The following is a 10204-nucleotide window of genomic DNA, read 5'->3' as shown; positions in this document are numbered from 1 at the left end:
TCCACTAGTGAGATATGATTTTTTTGGTGGACCCTAGTCTGTCCACTTTTTTCTCATAAGTCATCCTAGTCTTTTCTCACCTTTCTTCACACTTCCACACACGCACACATACACACACACACACTCGTTTATCTCTATCCCTCCCTCAAACATGCACCTTCCATGGTTTCTATCACCCTCTTTACCATTAACCTCTTCTCTCATTTCCACAACTCTCGTATGAACTTTACATGTACATACACCATCTTTATGTCTCTCTCTATTACCTCTAAATCACATCTCCTTTTACCTCTTCTAAATATACATAAAATTCAGCATGGAAAAATTTACTTAATCTCTGCAAACTAAGGGATTCTCATCAACCACCATCCGCATTTTCATCATGGTGATTCAACGTTGGTGACAACAATGTAAGAAAAGAAGAAGAAGAGGATCAACAGTCATTTTTTAGAACCTATACAAGTATGTCCAAAACTTCTTCAAGCTCCACCATCACAAGGATTCCCTCACTTCATTCAACCATCTTACTTCAACCATACACCTCATTCTACCCATTATAAATATATCATTAACTTTTTAGTGATTACTAACACTAACCACTAACCTACTAACACAAAGTATCAATTGACCTAACCATAAAAGACACCTCACCTCAAGGCATATGTATAGTAAAATCTCTCTCTCTCTCTCTCTCTCTCTCTCTCTCTCTCTCTCTCTGTTCATTAACTCTATAATTTCACCCTATCTACTATCAAAAATGCCTTTCTCTTGAGCTCACATCCATGACTCAAGTAGACAAAGAAGGCCTACAATCTTTTGATATTAAGAAAAAATCATAATCTTGATTTTTTAACTTAATGAGGAGTCTCCAATTTATAAATATGACCCTCTCTTTTTTGTAAAAGCATCCCCAATCTCTTACATAGCACCCCAACACTTTATACGAGATAAGAGATTTAAGTGTAGTCATCACCTTGTAAGCTTCACACTTGGTGTGAGAGAGCTTTGATGCTACACATTGCAAAGTGAAAGAGTGTGAGTGTCCTATCTCAAACTACTATTGTACATGATCTTTCACTATCAACAATTGAGGTTTTGGTGCTTCAAAGGCGTGCTTGGCTTTAGGATCTTTGTCCTTCCACTTGGGTAAAGCTCTTTGACAAATACAAGGTGACTTGTGTCTTTTAAGTTCTATCATTTGAACTTGTTTGAGAATGTGCTTAGTATGTTTTCATTGCCAAATTTGTGTCCATTATAAGAGGGTAATATGGTGAGAGAGGTCCCACACCCTAAGACAATGTATGTGTATGTTAAGCATTCACTACGCATTGGGTTAGATTTTGTACGATCTTTATGGTAGCGTTGTAGCGAACCATCTCCATTTGCAAGTTATAAACAAGATATTATACAAGCTTCCTTTTTCCTTCTCTTCCCTTTGCTCTAGCTCTCTCTTGCTCAATTTGGTGTTGTTCTTGGTGTGAGATTATTTGTGTGTGTTTTTGTTGCACCTCTTCTTGGTTGTGACAAAATCTCTCTTGCGTTCTAGTTTGCATCCCATAATGTGTGTGCTTGAAAGTTTGAGACCCGAAGACTACTACGTAGACTACAGTTGAAGTCACACAAAGAGGATCACCAGACAGATAGGGGATATGTAGGCTCTTGATCAAGTGGGCCTCAGTGTCGCAACCAACCCTTTGGCATCACTGCATGAGAGTGTGAGTGTGTGTGTGTGTGTTCGCAAGGGGGAAGGGTGATGCGTATGCAAATCTGTGAACAATATCTCTTTAAATGATGAGCAGCATTAGTGCCACCCCTCTTGGGATTAGTTAAGATAGTGTAGGTGTCGACTCAAGAATTCAATTACATAGAAAAACTACCAAGGATAGTGAGTATTTCTTCACACCAAGATACAAGGTGAACGTCGCAATTGGTCAGCAACTTGTTTTCATTTGCAAAACAATTCTATTAATCCAACAAGGAATTTAACAAAATGATGCCTCGAGCAATCTGTCCCACGACTAGGTTGAATTAGCTACTTTCCACTAGTCAAAAGAAGTGTGAGCTTATCTTCAGTCGATGTGTGGGGGCCCTTTTAATTTTGAGGACCAACAAAGATTTTCCAAGAGGCAATTTCAACTTTTTCAAGGTGAGGGGAGAGACTGGGCCATCGGACTAAGTGACACGGACATTGAGCGGATGGGACCTACGATGAGATGAAAGAGAGCCGTAGTTTTTGACAGCATCAACCAAAGTAACCTCGGGTCCCCAAGATTTCTCTTCATGCACACCCAAGGCTCGAACCCTTGACCTCACCTTTGAGGCTCCCATGTCTTATCCATGGGCATCCACATGTTTCTTGTGATGGTATGGGATCGAGATTACTCTTACACCAAATATGAATCAACGCCACCATCGAGATTACTTTTAAGGCCACCGACAAGATCTACGACGCTCGATAATCTCATCGTAGATCCCACACCCATGCCCGCGTCAGTCGAGAGAGCGAGGGGAGAGGTACATTAAAGAGCCTTCAAGCCTCCTTACAACACTTGTTGTAACCCATAGAAGAAATAGGCTCAGGTAAAACAAAAACCCCGGTAGAAGAAATACATATGCCTCATGTATAGGGAGGCGCGTGGGCGAGGCGGGGGAGGTGGAGGACCTCCTCATCGCTCTCTGAGCCTTGTTCCTGCTCCTGCTCCTCAAGGCACAAGCACGCACCGCCCACCAACTTTCAAACACCCGTCTCGAAGAGCTCCACGAGAGAGAGAGAGAGAGAGAGAGAGAGAGAGAGAGAGAGAGAGAGAGAGCACCATCCACCCTCAACTTTAGCTAGATGTGCTTTGGCATCATTCCCTGAAACTAAATAGGCTTGAGGCAAAGCCAAGTAGAAATCCAGTGGGTTTCATTGCCCTTCATAAATCATCATCTCTCTTGAATTTCATCCGCAACCTCATGCAATTCTCAATTTGTGCGATATGGAACCAAAGTTCGCCAATAAAATCTTTGACACCATCATCACAGACCCATGTTGCTCTCTCAATGATTCTTTCTTAGGTGATTTTGGACTTTGAAAAACTTTACAAACATAGTTGCACAATGGTTTGTGGTGCCCTCATGGTAATGGTTTCAAGACTCCAATCCTAAATGGCACTAACTGATCTCAACCATGACCTTCCAAGTAAAAGCTGGAAAAGCTCCAGGATGGGCAGACCATGACATGACATTGCACCATGGCCTCAACATCGACGGTTTCAACCTCTATGGTCTTGGTAAATCCCAAACACTTAGCCTTCATATCATGTCTCCCTGCAAATGAGAGCACCAAGGCCATATTATAAACGAATCTTTGGACTCAAATCGATCATAAGACAACCCCTTGAAATGGATGATTCTGAACCAATTTCTCCTTAAACAGCCACACACTATTATTTAAAGTAACTCTATCAGACTGACTACAAAAATGTAAATAATTAATATGTTCTTGCAAATAAGGCATTTGCTCTTTGCAAGCTTGCATCAAAACATTCATAGAGACTTTGCAACGATGCAATTTCCAAAATTCAGTTTCTGCATACAAAATTCAGACATTTGACTTCAAGTGGCCATTTGTTTTAACATTGATCTGAAACATTCATTACAAATCAGAATTCATGTTGATAATGCAGTGCCTGCCTTCTCTTTATTGGCACTGCCTTTCGGCACAAAGGGAGGATGTATGCTGAGGGGGGGTGAAAGGCAGTGCTAGCGTCTGTCTCCAGACGCCTTGTTCCTACAAGCAGGACCTACAGGATGCACCCAAATGGAGAAGGTATCCATGGCACTATACTTGATTTATAGATTTATTAAGGTGATGGACTGATTATGTATTTTTATGCCCTTATCAACAGCCAAGGTCAAGAATCAAATTATGAGGCGGAGGAACACAGCATCTTTCATTGACAACTGGCAGAACATACACATGCCACAACCAACCATAATATACATGACCAAAAGAGTTCTTGCACAAGTTGCCCTGAATATATAACATGCATCTCTCAACGGCCAACATCAAACAAAGATTTTGTACAACGATAACTAACCCAAACTCACCTTTACAATCTGCTTCTGTATGGAGAGAAGATATGCTACCTCCCTTGTGGATTAACCAGCTGAGAGAAGACTGCACTGATAGAAGCATCATCCGAGTCTTCACTAGGCGAGGTTCGAACCCCTGGGCTGCTATGGCTCTCAATGCTGTGCTTGTTAACCTTCACCTCAGAGCTATCATCCAGTTCGCTCGTCTCCAATACCCTTATTGGCAAGTCCACTATTCGTGGCTTGCTTTCATCCAGAGCTTTCTCCACAGAAGATTCATGGAGCTGCAAGGTGTATTCCAGGTTCCAAAGCACATCCCCCATTGTTGGCCTCTCTGAGCTGCGATCTTGCAAACACCTTTCAGCTGTTTCTGCAAATTTTTTGAGTGATTCTCTGCTAATCTTCCCCACTAGATAAGGGTCTATTATCTGATCCAGCATCCCTTGCTTCTGCCACTTCAACGCCCATTCAGCTAGATTTATTTGCTCTCTTGGTAAAGTGGGATTGATGACTGGCCTTGCACATAGAACCTCCATCAACACTACCCCAAATGAATATACATCTGACTTCTCTGTGAGCTGCTGCCGTCGGAAGTACTCTGGGTCAAGATACCCAAAACTTCCTTTGACAGCTGTACTAACATGTGTATGATCAAGAGTAGGACCGGTCTTGGAAAGCCCAAAATCTGATACCTTGGCTACAAGTTTCTCATCTAGTAGAATATTGGTGGTTTTCACATCCCGATGTATTATACCATGTGCAGACCCTGTGTGCAGATAATGAAGACCGCGAGCGGCCCCGATGCATATCTCAAGTCTCTGTTTCCATGAAAGCGGAGGCAGGTCAGTTCCATATAGGTGACCCCTTAAAGGACCGTTCGCCATGCAATCATACACAAGAATCATTTCATTATGTTCTTCACAGTAACCAATGAGAGAAACAAGATGGCGATGACGAAGCTTAGATAGCAGCTCAATCTCCGTCTGGAATTCCATCACCCCTTGTTCTGAACCAGAGTTACCTCTCTTAACAGCAACCTTTGTTCCGTCCTCAAGCTCCCCCTCATACACTTTTCCAAACCCACCCACACCCAAAACCCTACCTTCATCAAAGTTACCCGTCATGGAGGCTATCTCTTCGAACGTGAAGTGACGACTCAGATGCGATGGTGCTGATGATGCATAGCTGCCTGCCGCACTCTTCGGTGAGGCAGTAGACCCTTTACTGATGAGTGATCGTGAGTGGCTACTCCCATAAAGGGGCAGAGGAAGCCAAGCTTCAGAAGAGTCCTTGCTACCTTTCTTCCGCCTGCACAAGCAGAAAATGCAACCTGCCACAAGCAATGCAACAGCAGCTGCTGCTCCTACCACTCCACCAATAATTGGCTGCTTAAGACCTGTCTTTGAAGACCCCCTTGGTACAATAGCACCACTAGGAACTTCAACAATTGGAGGTGGAGAGCCTTGCAAATTTCCGGAACTGTCATTCAGCTTGAATATTTCCAAGCCATTCAAAATTGCATTAAATTTCTGAGGTGCCGATGCATTAGTAGGATGAAGGGCAACTACTACATTACTAGCATCCCATGTTGTGTTTGGTGGGAATGCTACAGCATAATCCATTACAACCGCCTTAAACTCACCAGCACTCCCCGCAGCATTGCCAGACAAAAACAGAGCCCGCGCAATTACATCGAACGCGCTTTCGGCAAGGTAGGCGTTGATAAAGATGTCAAAAGCCCTAACGTTGATCGAATCATATTCGAACTCACAAAAGTGAAGCCTGATGTAATACATAAAAGCAGGATCAGGATCCACAGAGAAACTCCATGTGAGGTTAAAGTTAATATTCACAGAGTCGTAATTTGTCATAGTCCGGGCTGTTTGATAGACAATTTGAGGAGCAATAGTGCTATTATTAGCAACATATTCTATTGGGTTCTCCGTAGAACTTGCAACTCCTGTTGCTGCTGTGGGTATATACTCAATGTCAGTAACCCACTCTCTTGCAAGCTCATCATTTGCTGCACTAACTGCTTGGCCACCCATATTTACCCTATACATAGTTTGGAGCGAAGTAGCACTCATGGCTGGCCGAACCATAGTCGAGAGATCAACCCTTTCAATACTACTGGCAAACATGTCATCAGGCATAGAAACCACCTCTATTCCATTCACAATAGCATAAGCATCCTTAGCTTCACCTGGTATGAAGCTCACCAACAGAGACGTTGATGCAACATTGATGGAGAACTCTTTCTGGATGTAGGCATAGTTGCGAGCTTTAATCTCGCGAGTAATGCTCATATTCTTGATCAGAGTGTATGAATCTATGCTAACCGTGACAATTGCCAAGTTAGGATCATACTTTTCAAAAGCAAAAGGATAGAAGTACAGTCGCAACCAGTGTCGCCCTGGAGTTACAGGAAATGAGTACTCAGCTGGAGATGTGAAGATACGCGCATTGAGGAAAGGCACAGTACCAGGAAGATTAGGGTTTTGAACACTGGTTGACGCCACAACAGATGCTGGATTTCCAGCTAAATAATGTGAGGCAGGAGGAGTCTCATCACCATCCCACTTTCGACCATCAGAATCTTCAACACTTACATCAGAGCTTCCACATGCAATGAGATGATTGTCTTTTGGGATAAAAGGCGCTCCTTGAACAAGTAAGGAGTTGGTGGAAAGATGCAAGACAAAGATAAAAGCAAGCGATGCAATGACACCCATTAACCCTGGCAACAAAATGTATGGAGCTGATAACAAGATTTGAGGTACAGATGGGGGCATAGACGGTATCAAACGATGGTTTTGTAGATTACATTGCGCAACTAATACGCATAGCCAACTTTTTTTAGCAGCAATTGAGAAATCAAATGAGTACAAAATTAACGCAACAGTAGGATGTGCAGATAGGAATCAGGAAAGGAATCCTTGAAGAACTCGGATGTACACCTACTCCTTCTGTGTACCGAGGGACTACAAGATAGAGGGTACCTTAAGAAGAGACAAACCCTCAACAGATTACCTGAGAACACAAAAAGAAAAAGCATGAGCGTTAATGCCTTGCACAAGCAGATGTAGCTAAAAAGTGCCAGTGCTCTTCCAAAAACCCTCGCTTTCTGAGGAGAGCTCGAGTAAAATGGCGTACATGTCTGGCAAGAAGGGCTCTCAAAAACACCATGCACGTGACATAATGCTTCACCCGTAAGCATTGACGCAAATCACATCACCAATTGAAGCTTGAAGGAGAAGCTTTGTATGTGGAAAAGCAGAAAGAGAGTGCTTACCAGTTTGAAAGAAGAGCTTCCAATCAAACTCCAACCCTCATAATACGCTTGAAGGACTGGCCAAAACCCAAAATTAGGGCAGGGAATGGAGAGATCGGCCTTCAGAATGGGGGGCCGCCTCTGTAAAAGGACCAATTCTGACGAGCAGAATGGTTCAATGGGGTAAGAAGAGGGTACGAAAAGGAGAGTTTCAGCGCAGAAACAGGGTGGAAACTTTTAGAAAGGAGAGAGTGCAAATGATATGAAGAAATGGAGAGTACCTGCGTCGTGCGTGCAGCAGATTGTAGGCATGGCGCCATGGCGAACTAACCAAAGCTAGCAAATGGCTTGGCGATGGCGGGATTGGCCCCACAGTCTTGTCTCTTTGCTACCCAAAATCATTTAATCTGACATACCACCAGTTAAGGATCGAATGGTCAATGCGTGTTCTTCGTTGCACACGCGAACGCGTTTTCAAAGGCCCCCTCTCTCCTTCCTAAACTTTAAGGTATCAAATCTCTTCCCACATGGCCACTATGCAAATCATTTTTCATTGTTTAAGCTCCCCTAGGCCCTAGTGTGAGTGTCTCCATTGGGGTAGAAGCTTCCTCCACTAGCCTTTGGCATCAGGCCAAGGCAACCCTCGTCTATAGGTCGCACAAGGCAAAGACAAGGGATCAACGTCGGAGGTTTAATCCGTTGTTGATGGAGTCTCATGGAAATAAAAAATTTAGGGTTCCAATCGTCGCGGATGCGCCTTGAACCCCGGACCTCCCACCCAGCAGTGCAACACCCTATCCACCACCTAGCGCACGTTGCTGCAAGGCTTATGAGACCACAAGTTTTGTACGAGAAGGTGCACAGAGAGAGAGAGAGAGAGAGAGAGAGAGAGAGATGCTTATGCTAAAATAAACGGTAAGAATAAAAAATAAAGGGTAAGAAAAGCTTGAGCTTTTATATGAATGCTATATGGATAGCTTAGACGAGCGTTGCAAAGATTGCTCTTATATGTCCCATGTAACAAGGAAAGGTGCTTTGCCAACAACAAGCATACGGCTTTCCCTGATCTTCATTCACCCACGGGAGTCGGGTGGGCTTAATGCTACCTTGAATGAGAACCCTTCGTATCATTCACCCACGGGAGTCGGGTGGGCTTAATGCTACCTTGAATGAGAACCCTTCGTATCGGTTACGAGGTATGGTACACTTGTTACCCAATTCAGACAACCCTCTTTAACTCTTGTAATGTTGTGAAAACTGTGAATTCATGCACTTTCATTATGTAGCCATAAATCATGCTTTCCTATACTAAGACAAATTTAGCATAAGCGACCTGCTCTTCAGCTTCATGGGCCTGAGGATCAAGTTCATTTGCAATTTGAACCACCCAGTTTGTGTAAAGGGGCTAGGATGTAGTCTCAATTTTTTTGCAGGGAGATTGGATGCCATATGGCCATAGGAGTCCATAGAAAAATCCTTCTGTCTTGCTAAAATGTGCACATCATAATTGGTCATAAACTTCATCACTCTCCTATTCAAACATCCTTCTATGACTTGACATTCTCCAAGACATTCCATTGACCACTACCCATGCAATCTTGTGGCTTTTAGGTTTTTCTTTGGCTATTGCACATTTTTCATAGGCAAAGCCCCTTGAAAACTTGGTCATGAGTTCACCGTTAGAGGGGGAAGCTTGGTATACCTTCTGATAAAGGAGGCAACAAGCATCATTGAGATGGCCATGCACCATGTGGAGGAAGACCTTGGTCTTCCTCCACCTTGGTCTTCTTCTTCTCAAGCACCTTGAATACATCAAGCCACTAATAGGAGAGGTTTGGATACTCTGATGATGCTACAAATAAGATAAAGGAAAAGTTAGTTTTGCTGCCAAGACTGAAAAGAATGCATTGATACTACCATAGACAAAATCATGCATTGTTTAGACAAGATGCACTAGAATAACACCTTTTTTAGTAGACTTTATTGTTGGGAAGCCACACTTAGATAGGGAAGCTTCAAAGGACTCAAATACTGGTGCGTTTGAAGACACATAGTGTACAGAATCTGCATCCTAAAGTAGGTTCTTGTACATCCTGGAGGGTGTGGTCTTCTTGGGTGTGGGAGTGTTCATCTTTGTATCAAGAGATGGGAAGTAGGGTAGCTTTTGTGACAAGGGTGGAGAAGAGGAAAGCAAGGTAGTTTCTATGAAGTACGCAAGGTAGATTTTGTGAGAAGGGAGACAACAGTGGCGATGGAAACCAGAGTAGCTTCTGTGAGAAGGATGGAGAAGAGGAAAGCAAAAGTAGTTTCTATGAAAAGGGTGGAGAAGAATAAAGCGGCGTAGCTTTTGTGAGAAGGGAGACAATGGAGGTGACAAATGGGGGCCACATCATCATCAGTTCTTAATGACCTTTTGAAAAAAGAGGACCCCATGCTAGGCCTTAATGACCCGCATGCATCTACGTAGATACAACTAGATTTTGCATGCTTTTTAAATAATACCCTTGCATGCAACATGCAAAGTTCCCTCTCTTTCCCTTTCCCACATTTGAAAAACAATAAAGTTCCCTCCTTTTAGGGGATGTTGGTGGTACCACCAAAAGGTGCAAAAAGTGGTACCACCTATATATGCTTTGACCCCTCACTTATTGACTTTGTAGAGAACTAAATAAAGCAAAGAATGATATTTACTCCATGCATTGGTATTCCAATCAAGTAATTATTTTTGTACACATAACTCACTTCAAAGTTGTAGGTCCATTCCTCTTAAACTTGAAGTTTGGTTTTTGAAAACCTTACATATAATTTGCTAATGTCTGTTACTTTTTTTATATATAAAAAAATATGCAGGTGACA

At 42.9% G+C, this 10204-nt stretch overlaps 1 pseudogene across 2 annotated transcripts; it reads right to left on the bottom strand.

The window, feature by feature from the left end:
- Positions 1-1927: 1927 nt before the first annotated feature.
- On the bottom strand, positions 1928-7841 carry LOC147434124 (receptor-like protein kinase FERONIA pseudogene; annotated as a pseudogene). Of its 2 annotated transcripts, XR_015185343.1 has the most exons (4): positions 7630-7841; positions 7370-7506; positions 4093-7107; positions 1928-3309 (listed from the first exon to the last, which is right to left on the bottom strand). The product of XR_015185343.1 is annotated as a receptor-like protein kinase FERONIA pseudogene, transcript variant X2 (transcript). The 2 variants fall into 2 exon arrangements; XR_015185342.1 differs by lacking the exon at positions 1928-3309 and having other exon boundaries at positions 3591-7107; positions 7630-7840.
- Between the last annotated feature and the right edge of the window lie 2363 nt (positions 7842-10204).

Source organism: Adiantum capillus-veneris, chromosome 19 (assembly GCF_014529385.1).
Source record: "Adiantum capillus-veneris isolate H3 chromosome 19, ASM1452938v2, whole genome shotgun sequence".
Taxonomy (NCBI): domain Eukaryota; kingdom Viridiplantae; phylum Streptophyta; class Polypodiopsida; order Polypodiales; family Pteridaceae; genus Adiantum; species Adiantum capillus-veneris.
The sequence above is the reverse complement of the archived record's forward strand: the minus strand, read 5'-3'. Positions and strand labels throughout refer to the sequence as shown.